Source organism: Mesoplodon mirus (assembly GCF_964341445.2).
Source record: "Mesoplodon mirus genome assembly, chromosome: 7".
Lineage (NCBI taxonomy): Eukaryota > Metazoa > Chordata > Mammalia > Artiodactyla > Ziphiidae > Mesoplodon > Mesoplodon mirus.
In genome coordinates this window covers 110,957,580-110,974,607 of record NC_138983.1, presented here as the reverse complement: position 1 = coordinate 110,974,607, position 17,028 = coordinate 110,957,580, and the positions used below count along the sequence as shown (strand labels likewise).

Below are 17,028 nucleotides of genomic sequence, written 5' to 3'. Positions count from 1 at the left end.
TTGCTCTGTGCAAGATCCATCAGCAGGAAAAATGAATGAGAGGAAAATAGAAGTATTTTAAAAACAGAAGTAACTTGTTGTTAGAAGGTGCTTTTGAGGTCCTAACCTGGTCTGCTGAATATTTCTATTAGGAGGAAGCACACTGCCTCCACTTTTCAGCTAACTCCAAGACTTGGATCTCAGGGTGAGCTGTTATGTACCCCCTCGGAATGTCTGTCTCTCCACTGATCCCAGCTCACTCCTCTGCAGTCACGCAGAACAAGTTTAAGAATCCTGTAGGTATTCAAAGACAGCTATTATGTGCCTCCACCTGAGTCTTTAATATGCTTGCTTTCTTAACCTATTCCTTATATGATGTGTTTTGAGCACCTCTTACCTTCTGATTCCTCTCTGTAGAGGTTCCAGTTATGAACACTATTTTTTAAAATTTATTTATTTATTTATTTATTTATTTATTGGCTGCACTGTCTCTTTGTTGCCATGCATGGGCTTTTCTCTAGCTGCGGTTCGCGAGGGCTACTCTGTTGTGGTGGGCGGGCTTCTTATTGAGGTGGCTTCTCTTGTTGCGGAGCACAGGCTCGGCACGCGGGCTTCAGTAGTTGTGGCTCACGGGCTCTAGAACGCAGGCTCAGTAGTTGTGGTACGTAGGTTTAGTTGCTCCCCGGCATGTGGGATCTTCCCGGACCAGGGCTCAAACCCATGTCCCCTGCACTGGCTGGCAGATTCTTAACCACTACGCCACCAGGGAAGCCCAATGACCACTTTCAAATGCAGACTTTAGAGCCGGTCACAACGGTACAGGTGTGTTTCGATGAGTGCTGAGATCAATGAAGCATTTGAGCTGGCACTTCATCTCCTGCATCCAATCCCAGAATACATGCAAGACAGCAATCTCATGCCATGTAAGGCTGGTCACTCTGCTTCTAGACAGTGTCTCTTCAGAAGCAAATTGTCAAGCAAAGGAGCCAAGGAACTCCTGCTCTTCAGTGTGGTCCCCTCAAGAGCTTACTACAGCTCCCAATTCCACTGATTAGGGTTAAGTCTTGTATAATTTTAATGGCAAATATGATAGGAGTGGCAGTGTATTTCATCTCTTTTGTCCATTTTGCCTTATTTTTCAAATTCATCTATTTTTTTTCCCACCTCAGTTCTGGCCTCCATTATCCCACTACTGAGTTATTGCTACGTCAAGCTATTGGGATCCCACTGCCTCTAGGTTTATACACCAAGGCCAGAGTAAGCCCTCTGAAATTAATGATGTCATCCCCTTTCTTAAGAACTTTAAGTAGTTTGCCATCACTCTTAGCCTTCTGAACATAACTTACAAGGCCCAACATGACAAAAGTCTCTATCCTGCTTTATCTTTCTTTACCCTTTACCCACCCAGCCTTGTGTCTGATGCTTAAGCCATGCCAATCTTTCACAAGTTTGCCTAAATGTGGCCATGTTCTCTTTCAATTTCAGGTCTTTGAACCTGCTGTTTTATTTCCCAGAACTCTCTCCCTCTACTATCCTGTCTGCTTCACCTGGCCTTCTCCTTCTCAGTCTTTAGGACACCAGATAGAGTTCCCGTCTCCTGGAAATCCTTCCCTGACTCCCCACACCTAGCGTTTTCCCTCCCATCCTCTTCCCTTAGCACACTGCATGGTATGACTATCATCACATTTATCCAAAGTCTTTCTCAAGACAGCAGGCCAGGAAGTCCACAACTAAGTGATCAGAGTGGGTACAATCTATATGCCTTGAATTGACCAAAGGAAAGTAGTCAGACAACCAGCATATACCCAGCTGTAACCCTTAGAATCATTTGGCCTTGAAGAGTAGAAAAAAGGAACAGCCTTACTCTACTGAGTCCGAGAATAGAACAAAATGAGTAGAGTAGAAAACCCAGAAATCTGATAGAAAACAAATGAAGATTTAAAAATAATAATGGTAAAATATAGTTTGAGTTGCAAATGGTGGTATCTGGCAAATCCCAGGAACTGAGTCATCAGCACTTTCAACCACCCATGAATGCTACAATCTGGAGTGGTCTGGCCTTTTTTAGAAACCTATAATCTGCTCTGGGTCTAAACCTAGATGATGGGTGTTGACCTGAGCAGAGGACCAAAAAGAGAGGAAACAAAGGTGTATTTTCTTTCTGGAAAGGAAGCACTATGTTGAAAGAATGAAGGAATGGAGTCACTTATTTAGAAGAAGAGTACATGAAAATGTAATGAGATGAAGAAAAATCTCAGTCACCAAAATCTCTGTTAGAGAAAGCACTGTATTTGTCATAGAGTAACTGTCTGTGAATTAACCACTACTAGTCAAAGGTAAGAATCACCTGCAGGCTGCAGGTGCATGCTCGAGAAACCAGAATCATTGCTAAGTTGTTCTGTATGGCCGGGATTTAAAGTTGTCTTTGAAAAGAGAAGGAGAAAGAGATCAGAGAAAGGGAAATGTCAGAAGTGGCAAGAAAAGGAGGAACTGAGAACAGATATATCTGTTAAACCATAAGCAAAATAGGCTTAAGTGAAATATTATTTATTCAAAAAAGTCTTTGGATTTCTGTGTGTCCTTCTTTTCCTGGGTATTTTGAAAGAAAATTATAAGGTAAGCAAATGTTTGCAGAAGTTCAAACTCCTGTCTCTTTAGAGACAGAGACTAAAGACCTTTTGAGACCTTCTCAGTCCTGTGATTCTATGACATTTCATCGAATCAAGAGCATGATTAAACCTGAAGAGCTATAATAAACAAACCTGAGGTGTAATTATAATATCCAAAAGTGACTGCTTGGTCTCTTTTGCTGCTGCTTCTTGTATTTTCAACAGTTTCAAACTGCAAATTAGCATTTTTTAAAAGATCCTGGGTTCCCAAGGGGAAAAAAGTAAATGCTTCTGAATTCAGAGCACAATTCTGGTTCCAAGTCAATATTTTTGTTGCTGCTATAATTTATTTGACACAGTGTATATTTTCTAAACGGTTCTCTACAGTTTGTATTAGATCTTATGGGACTAGGAAATCAAAGATGAGTGAAATATGATTTCTGCTTTTAGAGATCTCATAATATAATGTGGGAAACAGAAATACAATAAATAACCCAAATGAAAGGGGCTAAGTACTGAAATGGAGTTATATGAAAATGCTACCTAACAAAAATTCTTATTTAAGACATGAAAAAATAGAGCCACTGAAAATATTCAGCATTGTTCTTTGTAGTACTATCATATTCTGTTATCCTGATGGAAACCTGGCAATGGCAACTATATCAAACCTCTATGGAGACAAACAACAAAACTACGTTGATCGATAATAACGCCAAATGATGCCAAATAGTCTCTGAACAAAAAGTTGGAGTTTAATTCCTCAAGGGCTACTAGCCAGGTGTTCAGATTATTTTGCAGTGTAAACCAAAAGGATCGCCTCAGCATTCAAGAGGTCAAATAGGATTAGAGGATACAAAATACCCCAGGAAAAGTCAACCGTTAAGAGATACGGCTCATTGCCACCATGGCCATTTCATTCAGGTGAAATCAGGGTAAGATGAACATCAAGGAGAAGGAAAGAAATTATAAAAGGGCAACTTGCCACTTTCTCAGGCTAGTGTACAGAAGTAAAGAATGACTTTGATTTAATGATGATGGTCTTGGGGAAAAATAAATGCAAATGTTTTAGATCATTTAGCCCCACCAGCTAAGCCATAGTTTCATGCCTACCACTGTCAGCTTGACCTTGAGTCTTGGACACCACAAGACACTCTTACTTGCCACTGTCTATTAATGATTCTAACCTCTGTTCCTGTCCCCCAAAGACTCTAAAACCAACTAGCTATTTGCAGATGAAGAAATTACATCCCTTGATTTAAAGTAAGTGTTTAACATTTGAAAGACTTTCTGAGAAAAACTTAGTATTACTTAATAATGTGAAAACACAGCTGAGTTTGCATTCCTAATTAAAATCATGCATTATAATTAATGTGTGAAGCAACACTTAGGTACCTTTTCTTTCTCATTTCACTTTTTACTCATTCCTCTTTAATAAAAATTGGGGTTGGGGGAGGGGGCACACCTGATTTTAAATGACACATGCTAGAATTTTTCAAAATTCAATGCTCCAGGGAAAAAGGAACAGGTGAAATGAGAAATTACAGACAAAGTCTGTAACTCTTAATATACAACAGAGCAATAAGCTTTGAGGGAAACAAATCCAACTGCAATGACAAAATGAAAAATAAAAGTATTAACTAAAATTAAATTTCCCTTGCATTCAATCTCCAAGAAGAAAGAGAGAAAGAAAGAAAGAGAGAGAGAAAGAAAGAAATCATTCGAATGAGTGATGAGTGTGTATGACTTCAGCTAAAGTCCAGGCCATCATTGGTTTTGCAGTGACTGTTGAAAAGAAGACCTACCTTACAATAAGTACATTTGTTTTGAGTGACTACTTTTCTCATTATAATAATAGAATATTCAGAGTTAAAAGTCAGAAATTTTCTTTTAAAACAGTAACCAGAGAAATGAGACATGAGAATGAAATCTAGACACTTCTCACTTGAGCAGAAAAAAGAAAAGATGACATGGTTTAGGAAAAAAAAAAGTAAAAAAATAAGGCCAAAAGAAACCAGCGCCTCCCTAGGGAGAACACAGGAGCACGCTGTAGACTCAGCCGTAGTGGCAGGAGGACGTGTCGGAAGCTTCTTCCTGTTCCCCATGGACTCCAATTTCTCAAGAATGCACATTTTCAGCTAGAATCACAATTCTATTCTTGATACTAGAATCAATAGAAGAAGGTACACAAAAACAGGAAAAACCAGGAAGTTAAAGCTGCAAGTACAGGCAGGGTTAAAACCCTCACTTCCACAAGGTAAAGTCCAGGTACTTAATGGGATGCAGAAGACACCCTGTGACTGGCTCCCCCGCCTCCTCTGCCTTGTGTCTTGCCACACTGCCTCTTGTACAAGCCAGGCCATCTCAGATATCCCACTTTCTAAAGTGCCACCTTTCTTTTCTTTTGCCCGGTTCACTGCTGCCCGTCCCACCACACTCAGGAAGCTTTCCCTGACCTCTGCAATAATTCCATAAAAATCACAACCTATGTCTGCCTTGACCCCTGTTTTATAATTGCTCTTTTGAATTGCTGTCTCTTAAACCAGCTAGTGAGCTCCCCAAGGACAGAGCTGGGTCATGTTTACTACAAAATCACTAGTGCAGGCATGTGGCCATTTGTTATGAGAATGAGTAACTGGGAGAGTTGTAAACTTTGATCAGCTATTCTTTCAACTTTTGTCGGCAAAAACTTCCTAAGCAATGTTCCAGAGAACTTTGTGGGGCCGACCGGGAAGGGATGGGGGTGGGGAGGGAATGCACAGTGAGCCCTGTGTCCTAGACAAAGAGATGCTTTTCAATTGTGGGAGTCGTTGGGTGGGGGTAGGGTTGATAAATTTAGGATATGTTTAAAAGATTGGGAGGGAGACAAGTATGAGAGAAAAGAAAACTAGAGGGTACTCTTATAGCCACTCATTCAGCTGTACTTATTTGTGTAGTCCTTCTAAGCACACTTGAAAGGATTCAAGTCAAGAGGGAGTGATACTGAGAAGCTTTATAGATAAATTATATCTTATAATTATAATTATTATGTTAAATTATAATTGGGGCTTCCCTGGTGGCCCAGTGGTTGAGAGTCCACCTGCCGATGCAAGGGACACGGGTTCGTGACCCGGTCCAGGAAGGTCCCACATGCCGCGGAGCGGCTGGGCCTGTGAGCCATGGCCGCTGAGCCTGCGCATCCGGAGCCTGTGCTCCGCAACGGGAGAGGCCACAACACTGAGAGGCCCGTATACCGCAAAAAAAAAAAAAAGAAACTATAATTGGATATTATATATGTGTACATAATATATAATAATAGCAAACATTTATCCAGCACTTTCTACATTTCAGGTATCATGATAAGCCTTTATATACACTATCTCATTTGATTCACATAACTCAATGTATTAAGTTTTAATATCCTCATTTCTTAATTAAAGAAACCGAATCTCAGAAAGGTAAATTACCTTACCAAAGATCACACAGCTGTAAGTGCCTGCTTATCTTGCATATATGTAAGTAATTGAAGAAATCAATAACTTAATTTAACTGAAATTTCCCATCATTATGCATAAGCAGACTTGTCCAAATGGTAGATATTCTAAAAAAAGTTTCAGGACTATTGTCTTGTTATCAAAACATCACCTACATCTCAAGTGGGCCAATAAGTCCTTCCCCAAATGGAATGTTGGCCTTGTTTAGATTCTGGTTAATTGTAAATGAGCCATAACTAGTGAATTTGTTTCCTTTGAATATGCCCCAAATTATTAGGGAAAGGTTTATAAAACAAAATTAAGGTTTTATTTAACTATCATTCTTGTTTTAAGAAAACATTTATTGACATAAGTACCTTGGGATTATAGAATGGAGGGATCAGTAGTTCTGCCTTCATAGACATTAAAATAAAATTATTTGAGAAGCTTGATAAATGATAAATGCAAAATACATTTTTAATTGCTGGGAACACTGAACAGGAAACCCTGTGGTTGTTTTATTGTGTGCTCCTGAATTACTAAAATTATGTGGTCTAAGACAACTAGCCTTTATTTATATACACCTCTTTTAAATCACTGCTACCCACACTGCACTTTATTCACAATTTTTCTTCATTTAAAAACACAAATCTTTACATTTAGTGACTTCTTTATTCTATTAGAATCCTCGCTGAAGATTTTGAAATGACCACATTTGCAGAATTTCAGTATTTAAAATATTTTTTTTTCTTCTTTAGACAGAAACATTAAACCGAATAATGGGCGCTGAGGAGCAATAAAACCAGAAGTCTAAAATCAAATTATTTTAAGTCATTATTATTAAATTTATTTTAAATTCAGTTCACGGTGTAAGTTTTATTGAGTTCTGTCCTTTCTCACAGAAATCCTAGCTGACGGTTCTGCCATCACATAATCCCACTCCCTTTGTCTTCCTTGTAACTTCTCTTTCTCAGATGAAACATTTTCTAGTTGGCTGAGAGCTTCCAGTAGTCTGCCTTCATAGCTACCTCAAAGAAAGAAAGGCTCTGCCCGTCCAATTCCAAATTGAAGGATTTCATTGTTGTTGCTATACTGCCCTAAAGTTCACTGGAAAGGGTGGATTTGTGTGTCCGGCTGGCAAGCCTCCCGTATGTTCCCTTTTATGTTCACTGGAGCCCTAGAATATTCTTAAGGAATGCACCTGCCCACCCCCACCTCCCGCCACCCACAATTATGCTCAGTGTTGATGGAATCCAAACCATACAGAGCACAGTATTTGTAGATGTAGTGGATGCTATGGTGCAATGTCTAGATGCTCCTCTGAACTAAAGGATTATTCCCCCGGCTGTTAGGAGCACTGTAGACGACAGCCCTCAATCCTTAGCCCTTTTCTGAACTGCTTCAACTGAAGAGATTTTGCCTCTTCCAAGGCAAACCACATCCTTATTACATGTGGGGGTTATAAGGCAAATCAATCATGCTCCAACTCAGGACAACTTTGAAGGACCCTCCAGAGCTGTCCATGGGATGCTGACACCATCCTGAGAGTATATCACAGCTCAGCTTCTCCTTCTGCTTAATCCTGCTTCTTTCCCCTCCCTTCCACAATTGGTGGTCCCAAGAGCACTCCCCCATAACTTCCTACACTCTCATGTCCACTACAGGGTGTGTTACTAGGGGAACCCCATCTGTAACAATGGACAAATTCTTACTTTGATATATGTACCACAAAAATTAACATGTTAGATATGTCAACTCCAAATCATATTATGTTTAACCTTTTTCTAAAGTCTAAAGAAACTACTAGGTTTACAAGAAGACAGGGGTAGCTATACTCATATCAGACAAAGTAGACTTTAAAAGAAAGACTATAACAAAAAGAGCAGAGCATTGTATAATGATCAAGGGATCAATAAAGAAGAGGATATTATGCTCGTTAACATATATGTGCCTAATAATGCTAATTATTAGAGAAATACAAATCAAAACAACAAGGAGATACCACCTCACACCTGTCAGAAAGTCTACAAATAACAAATGCTGGAGAGGATGTGGAGAAAAGGGAATTCCCACTGTTGGTAGGAATGTAAATTGGTGCAACCACTATGGAAAACAGTATGGAGGTTCCTCAAAAAACTAAAAATAGAACTACCACATGACCCAACAATTCCACTCCTGGGATATATCCGGGAAAAAGTGAAAACACTAATTCAGAAAGATCCATGCACCCCAGTGTTCACAGTAGCACTATTTACAATAGCCAACATGTGGAAGCAACATAAGTGTCCATCAACAATTGGATAAAGAAGATGTAGTATACATATACAATAGAATATTAATCAGCCATAAAAGATAATAAAATTGTGGCATTTGCAGTAATGTGGATGGACCTAGAGAATATTACACTTAGTGAAATTAGTCAAATACTGCATGTTATCACTTATATGTGGAATCAAAAACATAATACAAATGAATGTATATAGCAAAACAGAAACAGACTCACAGATATAGAGAATAAACTAGTGGTTACCAAAGGGGAGTGGGAAGAGGGGGAGGGGCAAATTAGGGGTATGGGATTAAGAGATACAAACTGCTATGTATAAAATGGATAAGCAACATGGATATATTGTACAGCACAAGGAATTACAACCTTTATCTTGTAAGAACTTTTAATGGAGTATAAACTGTAAAAATACTGAATCACTATGCTGTACACCTGAAAATAATATAATATTGTAAATCATCTATACTTCAATCTAAAAAAAATAAATAAATGGACAGGCAGGCTAAGAGAGATGTGTAGGAGGGTGTCCCTGACTGAGAGAACAAAATAGGAAAGACAGATCAGGATTACAGCTCATGGCACAATTCAGGGGTGATAAGGAGTTCATTACAGCTATAGCAAAGGCTGCAATGAGAGACACTGGGAAAAGAGGCTGAAGATGGCAGGGCCAGGACAGGAATGTCATGCAAAGGATCATGAGCATTTTCTTAGAGGCCAAGTAGAGCCATTGAAAGATTTTATGTACATGCTAATATGATTATATTGTATTTTTTTAAATGTTACTTTGGTAAGAGGATAGTTTGGGTAAGAATGTTATAAGACTGATACAGAGAGACTGGTAAGGAAGCTATTTTAATAATCCAAGTAAGAAATAATGAAAGCCTGAACAGAGACAGTGAAGGAGGAAAGAAGGAAACAGACTCCAAAGACACTGCAAAGAAAGACTTCACAGGACTTAGTAAGCCGTTTAGAAATGGAGATTATGTTCTTTAAATATTTTATATATATGTTTAATATTATATTTTAAATATTTTTGAAATAACACTGATAATCTCTAGACGGTAGAATTGTGGGTGGTTTTTAATTTACTTTTTAATCTTTCTTTTGATAAATAATGGGCATGGGTTTTGTAAAATTTTTGTAATAACAAAAAAAAATTATTAAAAATAAGTAAAGATGGGACTTCCATGGTGGCACAGTGGTTAAGAATCTGCCTGCCAGTGCAGGGGACAAGGATTCGATCCCTGGTCCGGGAAGATCCCACATGCCGCAGAGCAACTAGGCCAGTGAGCCACAACTACTGAGGCCACGCTGCCTAGAGCCCGTGCTCCACAACAAGAGAAGCCACCACAATGAGAAGCCTGCGCACCGCAACGAAGAGTAGCCCCCACTCACCGCAACTAGAGAAAGACCACGTGCAGAAGTGAAGACCCAAAAGCAGCCAAAAAACAAGTAAAGACAACCCAGTACAAATTAGCACAGCTAGTCCAAATCTTGATTCTTAAATGTTGTTCTCCAATAAAAGGAACCAAGACTCCTTGGAAAAATGGCTGATTCCAGCCTTTTTTTTCACACACACACACTGTATTTTATTTTTACAAGAGATAAATAAACTGATACCAAGCATTGTAAATGGATGACCACAACAAAAGCAACAATGCCTGCAATTACCAAACACAAAACACACTCATACTCTGTCATAATATTGACATTCAGTCCAGTAATCCTCCACTGTAACAGCTCCTTTACTTTGCAGTGAAAATTGATTTGTATATTTTTTGCCTCTGAGTCCTTGTGGGATTTTTTTTTTAATTCAAACAGAAAGTCACAAAAATTATAATCATCCTCATCAGTTCACTCAGTCCCATGTAATTAATTTTTTTTCATCTTGAGCTTTTGTTAGCACTTTTATGAATTCATCAGTTTTCCATTAGATTTCTGAAAATGCTTATTCATTCAGTTCAGCAGTATAGTCAGTTACCAGAAACCTGTACTTGTCAGAGTCTTTTCCATGAATTCCTTGAAGATGAAACCCTTTTATAGGAACATATTTGCAAAAACATCAGAGTACACCCAGAACTGTTTGTAAATGACAGAAGACTTAAAAATGACCACGGTTAAAGATTTGATGAAAGTTCATAATGACGCAATTGACAAGGAAATTTAGTTGTTTCTGAGATATATATTTTAAAGTAATAACTAGAATTATGACTTATAACATTATACCAGATCATATAAGATTTTTAGAAATTTCATGTAATGTCTGAAACATTTATATTAACATATTTCCATACAAATAACCCAAAGAAAGTTTAGTATTAGTTGTTTTTGTTTGTTGGTTGGTTGTTTTTTTTATACCGCAGGTTCTTATTAGTCATCAGTTTTATACACATCAGTGTATACATGTCAATCCCAATAGCCCAGTTCAGCACACCACCATCCCCGCCCCACCTCGGTTTTCCCCCCTTGGTGTCCATACTTGGTGTTTGTTCTCTACTTCTGTGTCTCAACTTCTTCCCTGCAAATCGGTTCATCTGTACCATTTTTCTAGGTTCCACATACATGTGTTAATATATGATATTTGTTTTTCTCTTTCTGACTTACTTCACTCTGTATGACAGTCTCTAGATCCATCCACGTCCCAACAAATGACTCAATTTCGTTCCTTTTTATGGCTGAGTAATATTCCATTGTATATATGTACCACATCTTCTTTATCCATTCGTCTCTCGATGGGCATTTAGGTTACTTCCATGACCTGGCTATTGTAAATAGTGCTGCAATGAACATTGGGGTGCATGTGTCTTTTTGAATTACGGTTTTCTCTGGGTATATTCCCAGTAGGGGGATTGCTGGATCATATGGTAATTCTATTTTTGGTTTTTTAAGGAACCTCCATACTGTTCTCCATAGTGGCTGTATCCATTTACATTCCCACCAACAGTGCAAGAGGGTTCCCTTTTCTCCACACCCTCTCCAGCATTTGTTGTTTGTAGATTTTCTAATGATGCCCATTCTAACTGGTGTGAGGTGATACCTCATTGTAGTTTTGATTCGCATTTCTCTAATAATTAGTGATGTTGAGCAGCTTTTCATGGGCTTCTTGGCCATCTGTATGTCTTCTTTGGAGAAATGTCTATTTAGATCTTCTTCCCATTTTTGGATTGGGTTGTTTGTTTCTTTAATATTGAGCTGCATGAGCTGTTTATATATTTTGGAGATTAATCCTTTGTCCATTGATTCGTTTGCAAATATTTTCTCCCATTCTGAGGGTTGTCTTTTCATCTTGTTTATGGTTTCCTTTGGTGTGCAAAAGCATTGAAGTTTCATTAGGTCCCATTTGTTTCTTTTTGTTTTTATTTCCATTACACTAGGAGGCGGAAAAAAGATCTTGCTTTGATTTATGTCAAAGAGTCCAGCCATTTTTATTATAACATGTAATAACATGTAATATTACATGTTAACATAGCACATTTTTATAACATTTTCAAAAAAAATAGTGAGAAGAGTGGCATTGTTTCACATTTTAAAAAAGCTCTTTAATGTCTGGCTTTATAGAAGAAAATTTGTTTCTCATATCTGCTTGTGTATTTAATCTGTTGCAGTATTACATATCATGTAGTCTCTGAAAAACTATACCATACATGTATGAAAGAATGAGCATAGGGCTTCCCTGGTGGCGCAGTGGTTGAGAACCCGCCTGCCGATGCAGGGGACACGGGTTCGTGCCCCGGTCCGGGAAGATCCCACATGCCGCGGAGCAGCTGGGCCCGTGAGCCATGGCCGTTGAGCCTGCGCGTCCGGGTCCTGTGCTCCGCAACGGGGAGAGGCCACAACAGTGAGAGGCCCGTGTACCGCAAAAAAAAAAAAAAAAGAATGAGCATAGGGAAGGAAAATAATGCTTAGCAATATAGCGGAATTTAACCCCATGGATCCTGTGAAAGTTCCTCATGGACCTCCCTGGGTGCCTGGACCACAATATGAGAACCACTGGATTAGATAACAGTACTGTATCCAAAGTTAGTTTCCTGATTTTGACAATTTGACTAAGGTTATGTAATATGTTAACATTTGGAGAATCTGTGTGAAATGTAGTTGAATTATTTGCACTATTTTTGCAATGTTTTGTAAGCCTGAAATCATTTCAAAACAAAAAATTTAAAAGATAGCAAAAATTAAATATGTATTTTCATAACTAAAAAGCTATGGAAGAACAAATAGAGGTATAGAGGATCAGGAATCAAGGATAAATTCCTGATTTCTGGATAGATGTTGGCACAGTGATAGTAAAAATGTTTATCTACCAGTATGGCTGAGTAATGGTGAATCAAAAGGCCATGAGCAACCATGACAGTTCTACCAGGGCATAGAGGTTACATACCATCCTGAAGGCTAGTGTCATTGCCAAGCTAGAGAATGTAAGAGGAGTTATAGGCTGGGCCAGGGGTGGAAAAGGCACACTGCAAAACACAATGAGCTTTATTTTGGACTTACTTGAATTTGAGAGGAGAATTAGTCTGAATTTTGAATGCAAGTGACAAAAATCCAACTAGAACTGAACTATTGGCTCAGATCAAGGGGAAATTTACCAGAAGACTCACACAGTCACAAAAAAAGATGTGTATCTAAGCCTCAAGGAGGATGAAACACTTCCAGCTCTCCCCAGTCCCCTTCTCCCCTCCCCCTCCCTTATCTCCCTCTCATTTCTGCTTTATTTTCTCCTATGGGCACCTGGCATTTCCACCCAGTGGGGGACATGGCTGCAAATAACTTCAGAACCTCACATCTCCAATCCCCCAGAAGGGATCAGTCTCTAAGTCCAAATTCAATAATCCTGGAAAACTGGTCTAATTCTTGCCCTTGTGTCACTGATTAGACCATTCCTACACCAATTAAAGGTAGCCAGAAAAATGGGAAACTGTGACTGGCCCAGCAAGGGTCAGATACCTTTCTCACCTGGATGAATTTTCTTTCTTCCAGGGAGACACAGCCTAGAAGAAGTTTCATTCAAATTACATATGTGAAAGTATAACTTCCCAGTCGACCAGTGCTGCTGCTCTAAGCAGACAATACAGTAGATGCCCACTATGCAGTGACTATGGAAAGAGAGTAAAGTGGAGATCCCAGGAGACTGTTGGATATATCTTAAAAGATACATCATCTGGCTATTTTCCATATTGCTGTTGGGGGCAGGGTGGGCTGGAGAACACAGGGTTTTGGGGTGAAGACACACAATGGATATCTTTTTTAATTGTTGCTCTCCATACCCTGCATAGAGGTTTTAAATAATTCTTCTGAATATATTCAGTATGAAATATTTTTAAAAAGATATGTCATCTGGGTTGATGATAAAAGTTGAGGTTTCATCAGCATATATGTGGATCTTGAACTACAGTAATTTATGAGGTTACCCAGAGAGAACACATAGAAGATGAGAATACATAGAAGAGAATACACAAATAAGATGATTAGTGATGGGCCTTGGAGAAAACCATTTAAAGACCTGGAAAAGGAAAAGAACTTAAATTAAGGAGACTAGGGAGGAGCACAGGGACATGGGTGTAATGTGGTATAATCTGGCTAAAACGCTGGAATGGGAGCACATAAACTGAGTATGGTAATGATGTCTTTCTCTATTCAAATGTACTCATAATTTTATTGTTTTTATTACCTAACTTGATAAATTTTTTAGATATTTTTGAATTCAGAGAACAAATAATTTAATTATTTAATTTTCCCAATTTAGGATGACTTGTTTCATGTACATTTAAAATTATATCACATTTCTGACCATTGTAATTTTTTCTGGGAATTTGAGAGGTCATATAACTCTCCTTCCTCAATCAGGGCTAGACCAAGGCTAAGCTAATATTTAGCCTGATGATTTGGCAACTTTCAAATCTATACTCTTTGAAGATTTCTTCAATGCTTAGTTAAAGGACGTCAGAAAAGAAAACACCTTTTCCATTAATAAAGATCATATCTTTTGTGTATAAAATGAGATTTATCACAGGCACTTAATGAATCACAAACTTTTAACTTGTTTGGACTTATCTTTTATTTCTATTTTTCCCTTACATAATTAAGCAAAGCTAAATTTAATTTGCATGAGTATGGTTTTACAGATTGTTTACAATAAAATTTTTTCTCTCTTGAGTGTTCTCAAAATCTCTAGCATTTATTCTTCTATTTAGTGGATATAACAATTTAAATTTACAAATAGCTTTCACACTCTTTCACTAGCTCCTCAGAGCAACACTGTGAAGTAGCTCCTCTTGTGTGAGTCTAAATCCTATTTTTCCATATAGTAAGGTGAGCTTGAATAATTTAGATGATTGGTTTTTAAATGTTTTCTTTTTTTAATTTTCATTTTGAAGCAACTTTAAACTTACAGAAAAGTTGTAAGAAGAGTAGAAAGTACTCTCAGCTGGAGACCTCATTCACGTTCTGCCAATTATGCCCCAGGGGTCATGTCCCTCTCCTTTCCTTCAACCTGGAACAGATCCTCTGTTTTTCCTGGACTTTTAACTCTAAGTGACCGATCCAAACAGGTAAGAGAGGAGCCAAGATATATAGTTTTTGCATCAAAGACCAGGTGGTTGGAACATCAAAAAATTATTGTTAATTAAGGAAAACCAGACATCTCAAGTTAAGGAAATTAGTGCTTTTCTGTGTATGGGAAGATGCAAGAGTCTGGGCTCAATGAAATCATTCCTTTGATATGCACCTCAGCTCCCTGGGGTCAGTATCCTGTGCTTTCTCACCCTGAGTCACCTCGGGGTGTACTGTCATGGCTGCAGTGGCTGACTGTTAGATGGCAGGCATCCTGTTTCTCTCCTGAGTTCCCTCAGGGCTCACTGTTGGAGTGGCCATAATGTGGTGGGTTGATGGCTGCAGCATCTTTTGTTTACTGATATGGCAGACAATATGTTCTATTCACACTTTCATGACCTTGACATTTTTGAAATTATAGGCAGTTATTTTATAGAATGTTCTTCAATTTGGGTTTGTGTTTTTGGCCAGACTACCACAGAAACTATTGGGTGACGTATAGTGTCCGTTTAATCCCATTACAGGTGATGGTAATTTTTTTCCTGAGTAATACACATTTTGTGAGATGATACTTTGTAACCATGTAAAAATCCCCTTCTTCCCTCCATTTCACCCACTAGTTCACCCCTTGATGTTTCTTGCCTGAATCAATTATCACTAAGATGGTTTCCAAATGACTATTTTCCCAAATTGTTTCCTAAATTGTTCTTTCCACAATTATTTGTTAGTTGGCTTTCTACTGGAAGGAAGAGCTTTCTCTTCTCTTCATTATTAGTTTGTTTATTTCAGTATAGACTCATAGGTTCCTATTTTATTTAATGGACTGCAACCTATTACTATCATTATATATTTTGATGCTGAGCAGCATCCCAGATTAGGCCAGAGGGGCCCAACAAGCTAGCTGTGTTCTTTTGACAGGCCTCCATCATTATTTGAAAACTTCCTTGCTACCTGGCACCACACGATGTTCTGGGTTCATCTTTTCATTTTCCTCCCCCAACTCTAGAATCTGCCATTTCCAAGAAGCCCTGGTGCTTTTTAGTCGAGGTAGCATTTGGAAAACAAAATCTGGCTGCAAAGTGTGCATGTTGTAGCTGGTGTATCCCTATTCCCAGGCCCTCTCAGTGGACACTGATAGGAAATACATACATGTATACACGTACACACATGCTTGCACATTTGGCTCCATATTTATTTCTGTGTCTTATAAGTTTACACCAATACCCTCATTCCCATTTACTCAGGCTTCATTCATTGTAGCTTCCCTCCTGTCTCAGGCTTCATTCATTGTAGCTTCCCTCCTGTCTGTAGCTGTACTTCTCTTTTCTGATGGTGAGAAATTTGACTCCTGTTACCTTAGTTCTCGAGGTGTAGTCAATCTCTTGATCCTGCCCACATACACACACCCTGACTCCTGCTCAAGCTTGCCTTACCCAAGTTACCATACCCATTTGGCCTCATTTAATGACTTTTTGATAAGAAAGGGAGGGAGGGAGGGAGGAAGGAAGGAAGGAAGGAAGGAAGGAAGGAAGGAAGGAAGGAAGGGAAGTGGGGAGAAAGAGAGAAGGAAACAGGGAAGAGGCCGACGGGAGAAGAAAGAAAAGAAGGAAGACAATAGGTTATTTTTTAATGGTGTGGGGGGGTTGGGGAGAGAAGAGCAAAATCCAGTTCAACAGCTAGAGAAAGAGGCAAGTGGATGCCATGTTCAAGGTTAAAGGGTCCTCAAGGCTGCCCTATTTCTCTGCTCCATCTACTCTCTCCGTAGGTAATCTCATCAAGTCTTGTAGCTTCACCATCACCTATACTTAATGCCTCCCAAATTTTTATCTCCAGTCTCAACCTTTCTCCTAACTCCAGCTTTACATCCCACTGCCTTCCTGAAATCATATGTAACAGATCCAACACAGAACTCTTGACTTCCCTTGCTCACAAATTCACACCTCCCCTCATCTTTCTTATCTCGTAAAAAATAATTGATATTTACTGAGTGTTTAGTATGAGTCTGACACAGTTCCAATAGCTTTAAGTGCCCCAACATTTAATCCTCACATTTCTGGAAGGGATGTATTATTACCGTCATTCCTATTTTCCAGATGAGAAAAGTGAGGCACAGAGAAATTTGTGCTGCAGGCTGTGTCAGTGACCCTCTCAGAGT

General features: G+C 38.8%; 1 long non-coding RNA gene across 1 annotated transcript in view; it reads right to left on the bottom strand.

Moving 5' to 3' along the window:
• Positions 1-4,384: 4,384 nt before the first annotated feature.
• LOC309807169 overlaps positions 4,385-17,028 on the bottom strand; it is a 170,720-nt gene continuing 158,076 nt past the window's right edge. The window contains exon 6 of the long non-coding RNA XR_014294522.1: positions 4,385-4,749. This is a non-coding gene — a long non-coding RNA (uncharacterized lncRNA). The remainder of the gene's footprint in view (positions 4,750-17,028) is intronic.